This window comes from Nomascus leucogenys, chromosome 14 (genome assembly GCF_006542625.1).
Source record: "Nomascus leucogenys isolate Asia chromosome 14, Asia_NLE_v1, whole genome shotgun sequence".
Lineage (NCBI taxonomy): Eukaryota > Metazoa > Chordata > Mammalia > Primates > Hylobatidae > Nomascus > Nomascus leucogenys.
Genome location: NC_044394.1, coordinates 29,584,366 through 29,594,564, shown reverse-complemented (window position 1 = coordinate 29,594,564; position 10,199 = coordinate 29,584,366). Strand labels below are relative to the sequence as shown.

General features: G+C 41.6%; 1 long non-coding RNA gene across 1 annotated transcript; it reads right to left on the bottom strand.

Moving 5' to 3' along the window:
* Window positions 1-539: 539 nt before the first annotated feature.
* Window positions 540-9,595, bottom strand: LOC115838283. The gene is made up of 2 exons (XR_004033285.1): window positions 9,490-9,595; window positions 540-1,704 (listed from the first exon to the last, which is right to left on the bottom strand). It is a non-coding gene; the product is annotated as an uncharacterized LOC115838283 (long non-coding RNA).
* Window positions 9,596-10,199: the final 604 nt, after the last annotated feature.

Genomic DNA, 10,199 nt, shown 5'->3' with positions numbered 1-10,199 from the left:
CTTCCCTAAACTTAGTGGCTCAAAACAACCATCCTTTAGCTTACGATTCTGCAGTCCGGCATATTTCTGCCAGCTTGCCCATGCTCAGAGGCCAGCTGCCTGGTGGGCTGGGGCCTGGCTGGACTAGGACAGCCTCAGCTGGGGCAGCTTCTCTGTGTTTCTCATTCTCCAGCAGGCTAGCTCGGGCTTGTTCACACAAGTTTCCAGAGAGAGAAGTAGGCAAGAGCTTCAGAACCGTACAAACAAGGTCCGCTGCATTCTACTGGCCACAGTGAGTCCCTAGTGTAGCCCCAATCGAAGGAGCAGAGAGGTAGTCTGTTCCTCTTGTTGGAAGAGGGGCACAGAGTCATTTAGCTTAGGGGTAAACATATAGACGCAGTGAAGGATTGTGGCCATTTTTACAATCTACCACTGTAGCTACCAGTAAGTTCTGTGTTTATAGTTTTTCAGCCACTTCCAAAAGGAATTATATTGATGTGTTAGTTGACAAGCCTACAATGCAAAGATAGATGGGAAAAGAAGACCATCAGACAGGTAAAGAAGATTGTCAAAGACCAATACCTTTGTTAATGAAGGCACTTGCTCCCCCAACAGCCAACCCCTCAAAGGGTCCCTCCCTGACCCAGCCCTCCTCCTCCCTCCCCTTAATGTGAGATCCTCACTGGGCCTCAGCCCAGGGCTTGCGTCCTGCCCTCAGGACATGAGCATCTGGTTGAGACTGTCTCCATCTTCTGGTGTAGCAGCTTTGGTCCCTTGTGAGCTACTCAACTCCTTGATGGAGTCATTTCAGAGTCTCTGGGAAAAATTGAAGCTCTCTTCCAAGAGTTGGGGGTGGGCTCCCCTGGTCTGGAATGTTCCTTTCCCTCTTATTTGGAAGTTAGAAAGTGGCTAGTAACATGGCTGGCACCTGTGGGATCATCCTCTTCCTCAAGGTGGCTGGATATGTGGAGACAAGCACGAAGAAGTCCAGGCTCTGTCACGACGTTGCTGACTGGCTTCTGCCACATTTTCAGGTGAGGCAAATCTGTGTAGTGATTTCCTGTCAAGAATAGGAATGGCATCCCCTCCTCCCTCTGATTGCACTACAAATGCCATCACACACGCAATGCACTCATGGGAACTCCATTGTTCTATTTCTTCAGCAGAGCAGACACCGTTGGCTTCTCATCTTCATTCACACAACCCTCTTTTCCACAGGCATCTTCTAGCTAGAGGTGAGCGTGTGACACCACACGGACAGTGAGAAATAGGCAAGTTCAGCCTAGTGATGCTTCTGGCAAAGCTTGTTTTCCTGATTTTTAAAAAAGGAGTGGGGGGACTGGCATGCCTTTTGTCCTTCCTCCCTCCTCCTGCCTGGAACATGGATGTGAGACCAGGAAGTACAGCAGCCATCTTGTGACCATGAGGACTAAAGTCCTGTGCTGAGGATGGTAGAGTAAAATGAAAGAAGCAGCCTGGATGCCTGATGAGCAGCTGCGCCAGTCCCAGGGTCATGCAAATCAGTGTCAATCATTGTGGTTCTGGTTTTCTCCTATTTGTAGCCAAATAAATTCCTTACTGATACAGGCAGGGTCCTTGTTGGTTCCAAAAAAAAGTGGATTCACAGAAATATAACTGAAAGAACCATGAATTTCTAAAGAAGTCCTAGAAATAGATCAGTCAGAGAAGTTGTCCATTTCAGGCAGGAGTTTCTACTGTAAGTTGCTTGGATGGAAAATAAATCAGTGTTAAGGAGGTGAGAATGCCATCACTTGAATCATATTACTATATCTTATTAAATCTCAGATGCCATCAGTTGTAAGGTATAGCATTATTTTACGTATCACTATGAGAGAAGAAAATGCTCTCAAGACATATCACTGATTGTAAGATGCATCCACCTTGATTTCAGAGATTTTAAAATGTGAAAAAAGGGAGGGACATCTTAGGATCAGTGAAATATGGCACATATTTATTTGCTTCCTTGATTCCTGCCTGCTGTCCCCATTAGACCAGAGACACTGTCTGCCGTGCTCTCTGCCAAGTCCTCCGTACCTAGAATTGGGCCTGGCATAGAGTGGGCTCCATAAATATTGGTTAATTAATAAGTTAACTAATAAGTTCTAGTCCTTGCTTTTCCAATAACTTCCCATGCTACCCTGGCTGGAGAAAGCATTTCCCTTTCTCTGTATCTCATTTCTCCATAATCTAGTTCAACTGACCCTCACCAGAACAGAAGAAACAAAAAGTCCCAAATATATGCAAAGCGGACCTACACTCTGCATCACCATGGTGACACCTCCCAGGGTCCCAGAGGGCAGGGAGGCCTCATCTTCCACCATCCCTAGAAATCTCTCTTTCCCCAGAACCCAACTCCTTCTAAAGTTCTGTGGTTAACCCTTTCCAGGCAAGCCTTTTCCAACACTCTGTTTGGGTTACTAAATGTGCTCCCTACAAATGGACTAGGGCCAAGGAATTATGCAAGATCCTTCAAGCAAAGAGATAGTATTTTGTAACTTCCCTGAGTTTCTCCAGGAAGATGAAATGCACAACATATTTTAGAATAATATCAACCTACATCTGTCAGAGAGGTAGTCTTGTCTAACCAAAGCCCTTGAGCTGGTGAGGGGCGGGGTTCCTGGTGCCCCTTCTGCTGCACTAGCATTGTATTCAGAAGTAATAAAGATGATGGCTTTCATGTAATGAGTGACGAACCCTTTGCATATATTCCTTCATTGAGTCTTCAACAGAAACTTATGGGGTAGGAAGTATCTTTATCCCCATTTTACAAGTGGGGAAACTGAGGCACATAGCTGTTAAGTAGGTGGCAGAGCCTGACCTCGAAGTCAGGTGGGGTAGCATCAGAGTTTATGCTCTTAACCACTATGTTCTATTGCCTTATAACTGCCTTACACTGGGCACCTAGTTCATGCCAGGCTCTGTGCTTGGCATTGAGGCACAGACAAAAATAAAGCCTCATTTCTACTCTGGAAGAGTTCATGCTCTAATGGAAAACACAGACCTCCTGGCAGAGATGGTCATGAAGTGTCACAGGAACACAAAAGAAAGAAAAAAAAAGGTCCCTGCCTGTAGGCAATCAAGGAAGTGTTCACAGAGGAGGTGCCTTTGAGTGGGCCATTGAAGGGAAAGTAGGAGTTTGCTAGGCAGACAATGGAGGGCAGGGCATCCCAGAGAGCAGAAGCTTCTTGGAGGCTCTATCTGGGGAGGAGGAAGACACAGAGGAGCTGACAGAAAGCAGGACTGGAAATTAGGGAAGGGGCCCCATGAAGAGGGAGTTTGCCTGCCTTGGTCAGGGAATCTGAGAAGGGTTTAAACAGTGGAGGAATATGCTTGCCTTGCATTTTTGAAAGAGTTCTCAGGTAGTTGCTTAGGGAGTGATTGTGGTGAGGAGAAAGAGAGAACTGTATTTGAGTGGATGGCAAACTTCATGTTTTCCCTCTGTGAGTGACATTGTGAAGTGGAGAAGAAAAGGGTAGACAGACATGGATATTAGCATGCGTTTTTTTGTTTGTTTGTTTGTATGTTTTTGTTTGGGTTTTTTTTTTTTTCTCACTCTGTTACCCAAGCTGGAGTGCAGTGGTGGAATCATGGCTCACTGCAGCCTCGACCTCCTGGGCCCAAATGATCCTCCCACCTCAGCCTCCCAAGTAGCTGGGACTACAGGTGTGTGCCACCATACCCGGCTAATTTTTTAATTTTTTTGTAGAGATGAGGTCTCCCTATGTTGCCCAGGCTGGTCTTGCATTCCTGAGCTCAAGCAATCCTCCTGCCTCGGCCTCCCAAAGTGCTGAGATTACGGGCATGTAATCTGCCACTGCACCTGGCCAAAACTAGCATGTATTAAAACATATATTTGGCTTCAAGCATAGGAATGCATGAATATCCACACCTACAGAACTCTCTCCACCTGGATAGGCTTTTTTTTTTTTTTTTAACTGCTCTTTGTGGAGGAGGGTTACCCCATAGGCAGTGTGCCCTAGTCCCATGTGTTCGTGTGCATTGACTTGAGGGCTCTGGCAGGGTTTCTACTCCCTTGTCTAAAACACCATGCCTCATGCCTGAAATTCCACTTTCGGAAATTATTCCTATAGCGTAAGTGCTAATCTCTCTTTTCCAGAATTTCTCTTATTTTTTCCAAAATGGTTCTTTTACTTATGTTTTAAATTTCCAAAGTGACATGGCCTTCTTATAGAAAAAGAAAGCATTAAAACCTAACTGGAAGTGTCCTTTATTTCCTCCCAACTCTGGCTTAGACTCTGAGCATCCCTCAATACCCATTCTCCATTCTTTGTTTTGGTGGAAGGACCCTGATTATATTCTGGGTGACAATGTGTCTTGCTAAAAAAGAAACCCCTTCATTTCTCAGACTTTCTTACAGCTAAGTGTGCACAACCTATGTGACTAGGTTCTAGCAATGAGATAAGTGCAAGTGTTCTGTGGGATTCCTAATAAGGCTGCTTCATGGGAGATGACAGCAGGGAGTTGGAGGAGCTTTTGTCTTTCTTTCCACCTTCCAGCCTGCAACTCCATGTGATGTAATGACTGGAGCTTCAGCAGCCATCTTGGATCATGAGGTGACCTTGAGGATAGAAGCTGCATACCCAGATAGTGATCAAGGGGCCACCGTACCAGTCCTGGACTGCTCGCCTCTTATATGAGAAAGAAAAAAATTTATATTTATATACATATAAAAAATATAATATGTAAGTTATATTATATTTATATATTATAGTTAATATAATATTTAAGTTTGTATATTATGTATAAGTTTATATATTATATATAAAAATTTATATTTATGTATCAAAAATATATGTAAGTTATATTATATATATTATACTTAATATATTTACATATATTATACATATATACTATATATTATACTTAATATAACATTTAAGTTTATATATTACATATAAGTTTATATTATATAATATATAAACATATATAATATATGTTATATTATATATAATATATAATATATATCAGGAATATATAAGCTTATATATTATATATATTATATAAACATATATATAAAATATATAAACATACATAATATATAAACTTAAATATTATATTAAGTATAATATATAAATACATATAACTTACATATTATATTTTTGATATATATATAAATATAAATTTTTTTCTCATATAAGAGGCGAGCAGTCCAGGACTGGTACGGTGGCCCCTTGATCACTATCTGGGTATGCAGCTTCTATCCTCAAGGTCACCTCATGATCCAAGATGGCTGCTGAAGCTCCAGTCATTACATCACATGGAGTTGCAGGTTATATATATAATATATAAACTTATATATTATATATAATATATGTTTATATATAATATATAATAAACATATATAATATATAAACATAGTATACATAAACATATATTGTATAATATATAAACATATATTGTATAATATATAAACATATATCATATAGAAACATATATAAATAATATAAGTTTATATATTATATATAATATAGAAGCTTATATATTATATATATGCTTCTATATTATATATATAATATAGAAGCTTATATATTTATGTTTCTATATTATATATAATATATGTTTATATATTCATAATATATAAGTTTATATATTATATATGTTTATATATTATTTATATATGGAATATGTTTATGTATTATATATGTTTATATATTTATATATAACATGCTTATATATTTTTATATATGTTTATATATTATTTATATGTTTATATTATATATAATATGTTTATATTAATATATATAATATGTTTATATTAATATATTTATATTATATATAAAATATATATATGTTTATATATTATATATATGTTTATATATTTATTATATATGTTTATATATTATTTATATTATATATAAATATATATATATGTTTATATATTATTTATATTATATATAAATATATATATGTTTATATATTATATATTATATATAAATATATATGTTTATATATTATATATATTATATATGTTTATATAATATATGTTTATGGAACGAAGTGTTGCCCAATTCTAGAATTGCAACAAAGCTGGTTGAGATCTTAAACTAAATTTGTTGTAATTTTGTCTTTTTACAATACTCTTTCTCATGCCACAAGGGATCTAAGGGGGGTTCCGATCTCATGTGTCATCAGTATCATCCTCCAAGCATGTATTAAACATTGGCTACATGCAGAGGGCTAGAAATAGAACAATGGCTAACATGAATGGAACACTTACTGTGGACCAGACATTGTGCTAAGTGATTTACCTACATTAGTCTGTGAGAGGCACTACTGTGTTTCATTGACTCAATAATACCAACAATTGTGAGTTACACCACTATGTACTAAGAAAGAAAAAGGAATCTGTCAATTAACTGGAGCATGCAGTACCAGTCAGGATATGCTAGAGTGTGCTGTCAAAACACAGAACCCCAATCTCAATGGCTAAAGAAGAAAGGTTTATGCTTCTGTTCTTTCAATGCCCACCCGCTGCAGCTCAGCTCCACATTCTCTTTACTGTGGGACTGGGCCCACGAAAGAGCCTCGAAACAGCCTCCATCTGGAACTTTGCTGGCTGCTGAGGTGGATGAAAAAGAGCATGAGCTGAACGACAGTTGCCTTTGAAAGCTGCAGCCCAGATGTGATAGATGTTGCTTGCTTCACACTCCATTGGCCAGGACAAGTCATATGGCTTGGAGGTGGAGTGTGGGCTTCTCTGGCAGGGCACTTGTAGAGGCACTACAGTCGATCTAGGAGTGGGAATACACAATCTCCTACCCCCATATCAACTGTAAGACATAGCCCAATTTCAGAGAGATTAAGATGCAAAAAGCTGCACATCCTAGAATTGATGAAATACACAATATCATCCCCAGTACACAGGTGAGGAATGGAGGCTTAGGTGGGTCATAAAATGTGCTTGAGATCTTAGAGCGGCAGAGCTGGGGCTTCAACCCAGGTGTCACTAACTCCACTTTAAACCACCCAACTTCCCAGGTGTGGCCTAAATGAGTCCTTACCAAAATAGTAGGATCTGTCAGGTCCTGGGGAATTACTCTCTATTTATTTGTAATTTTTTTTTTTTTTTTGGAGATGGAGACCTGCTCTGTCACCCAGGCTAGAATGCAGTGGCATGATCTCAGCTCACTGCAACCTCTGCTCCTCACGTTCAAGCAATTCTCCTGCCTCAGCCTCCCAAGTAGCTGGGATTACAGGCGCCCGCCACCATGCCCAGCTAATCTTTTTGTACTTTTATTAGAGATGGGGTTTCTCCATGTTGGCCAGGCTGGTCTTGAACTCCTGACCTCAGGTGATCTGCCTGCCTCAGCCTCCCAAAGTGCTGGGATTACAGGCATGAGCCACAGCACCTGGCCAGTAATTTTTTTTAAGCCTCTTTTATTCAAAGATGCATTGAGTCAGCACTGTGTTAGGTACAACACTAAAGGCTAAGACTCTAGTTCTCCTAAATAAAATGCCCCAGGTCAGCCAGGGGCCAGAAGGAAAGATCCACAGAGGTCAGTCATTAGCTGTGGAGCAAAAGGAGTGTGCTCAGAGGGTAAGATACACATGACCTCTTCCCATACTGGGCTGGCCCTGGTCATAAATTGTCCTGTAAAGAGATGACTATTTAGTCAGAGGCCTGGTGGGTGCAGTTTGAGTGCTAAGAAGCAAGTGAGCTGGCCGTTGGAATGTGAGTGTGGGTGGGTGGGAGGGGGAAGTGGCCACTGGCTTCCACTGAGTCACAGAGGGCTGGGTGGGGAGGCAGCTGGGCTCCACCTTGGTGCAGCAGGAAGGAGAAGGGCAGGAAGAGAAGGGGTGGGGCAGGGAGGGGAGGAGGGCGGGCTCAGGGCGCAGCAGATCCAGGCTGCGAGCAGGCCTTTGGTATAAACACTGCCCAGGGAAAAGCACCCAGGATCCAGGTGGCCACCCAGAAGGCCCCTTCTTGAGTGTAAATCTGGGTTGCTGTGAGAACATCCAGAACCCCTGGTTTTGTCAGGTGTGAAATTCAGAAGCTGCTGGCTGGAGTGTCAAATACAGGTCCCAAGAAGTAGAGATTTGGGGTCCTTTAGTTGCCACTCCTCCCTCTCTCTTTCTCAACTGTATACATATCCTGGAAGTTTTTAATTGATAACTATGGTTTCAACTATGAGCAAATCTTTTTTTTTCCCCCAAGTTACTTTTGTTGTACCATATTATCAAATCTTGACAACTCCTGAATTTATAGCTCTAGCCAAGACTATTCTTCTATGCTTTGACCTGTATTTGCTGTAAAGACATCAGTGTGATTGTTAAGATCCACAGTTTTGTTTTTTTTTTTTTTGAGACGGAGTCTCGCTCTGTTGCCCAGGCTGGAGTGCAGTGGCGCATCTCGGCTCACTGCAAGCTCCGCCTCCCGGGTTCATGCCATTCTCCTGCCTCAGCCTCTCCAAGTAGCTGGGACTACAGGCGCCCGCCACCACGCCCGGCGAATTTTTTTTGTATTTTTAGTAGAGACGGGGTTTCACCGTGGTCTCGATCTCCTGACCTCGTGATCCGCCCGCCTCGGCCTCCCAAAGTGCTGGGATTACAAGCGTGAGCCACCGCGCCCGGCCTAAGATCCACAGTTTTGGAGTCAGACATATCTAGGTTTGAGTCCTGGCTCTGCCACTTATAAGCTTTGTGCCTTTGGTCAGGTGTCTTAAGTTTTCTGTGCTTCAGTTTCCTCACTTATAAACTGGAGATCATCATGTGCTTACCTTATGGAGCTGCTGAGAAGATTACATGAGATTATGTACAGTGTGTAGGCAGTGCCTGGCTCATAGTAACAATTAATGCAGGTATGTTTATGGCATTCAGTTGCCTATTACTCATCTTTTTTTTTAAAGCTTGTATTTCCTAAACAGCCAGACACTAAACAATTTATATCATTTGAGTCTAAAAAACAAAATTTTAAAAGCCATGAAGTAGGTGTCGTATTCTCTCTTTACAGGTGAAGAAACTGAAGCTGACAAAGCATCTGTGTAAGGTCTCACATCCTGGTGGTGGCCAAGCCTGGCTTTGGACAGACTGATGCCAAAGTCCTCCTCAGCCACAACAATGACCCCATCTCAAACCATATTCAAACCAAAATTCATGTTCCATACCTGTTTGTCTGCTTAAAATCTCATTTTGCTGGAAGGATGTTAGCAAAAACCAACCTTGCAGGGGAGAGAAGGGTGTAGACAGGAAAGGTGGTGCTAGACTCTGCTTTCTCTATAGCCCTACCCCATTCAACCCATCACCAAGGCCAGTTGAGGTCCTCCCCAAATAGTCCCCTCCCCACAGACATCCTCTTCCCTCCATCCGCTTGCCCTCTGTTAGTCTCTCCAGATGTTTCTGTTGGGTTATTGTCATAGCCTCCTAACTGGTCTTTCTGCTGGAGACAGTACCTAGTAGGACATCAAGAAATAATCCCTTTGTTCTGCTAATCTAATCCTCCCTTTGTTCTGCTGCTAACATGTAACTTACATGTTCATTTCATTCTCCTAAAGGCCTTCAAGCAGGGGTGTCCAATTTTTGGCTTCCCTGGGCCACACTGGAAGAAAAATTGTCTTGGGCCACACATAAAATACACTAACACGAACGATAGTTGATGAGAAAAAAAAAATGCAAAAAAAAAAAAAAATCTCATAATGTTTTATGTTGGGCTGCATTCAAAGCATCCTGGGCCACAGGTGGCCTGTGGGCGGTAGGTTGGACAAGCTGGCTTTAAAGGCTCCTCATTTCCCATAGGACACAACATTAAGGGGAGTTAAGCAAAAGAGAAGTCCAGTGTGAAAGGTTTTGGGGTCCCTTGAAGGAAATGGAATTCCCAAGATTTGATCCTCTGCATCTGTGGCCTAAGGTTTAGGCAGGACTCATCCTCCAACAGGAGATGTTGGATTTATAGAACCCAGTAGACAGCTGCTTCCCAGCCCTCAGCCGCTTGTCTCCACTTCCCCAGTAGGGGTCAGTAGCGAGCAAAAGGTGTTGCCATAAGATGGGGCTAGTGACCTTGCTTCTGAACTGGGTATTCTCCAGTTCCCTGGGCAGATGTCCGAAGAAAAGACTCTGGCCACACAATTGGTCTTTCATTAGCATCTTTTCTGGCAGTCTCAGGGAAAATTTAGGACTGAAATGACTGGAAAAGGAATTCTTTTTCCTCTCTTTTTTTGGCGTTTCCTGCTCCTCCTTCTGGG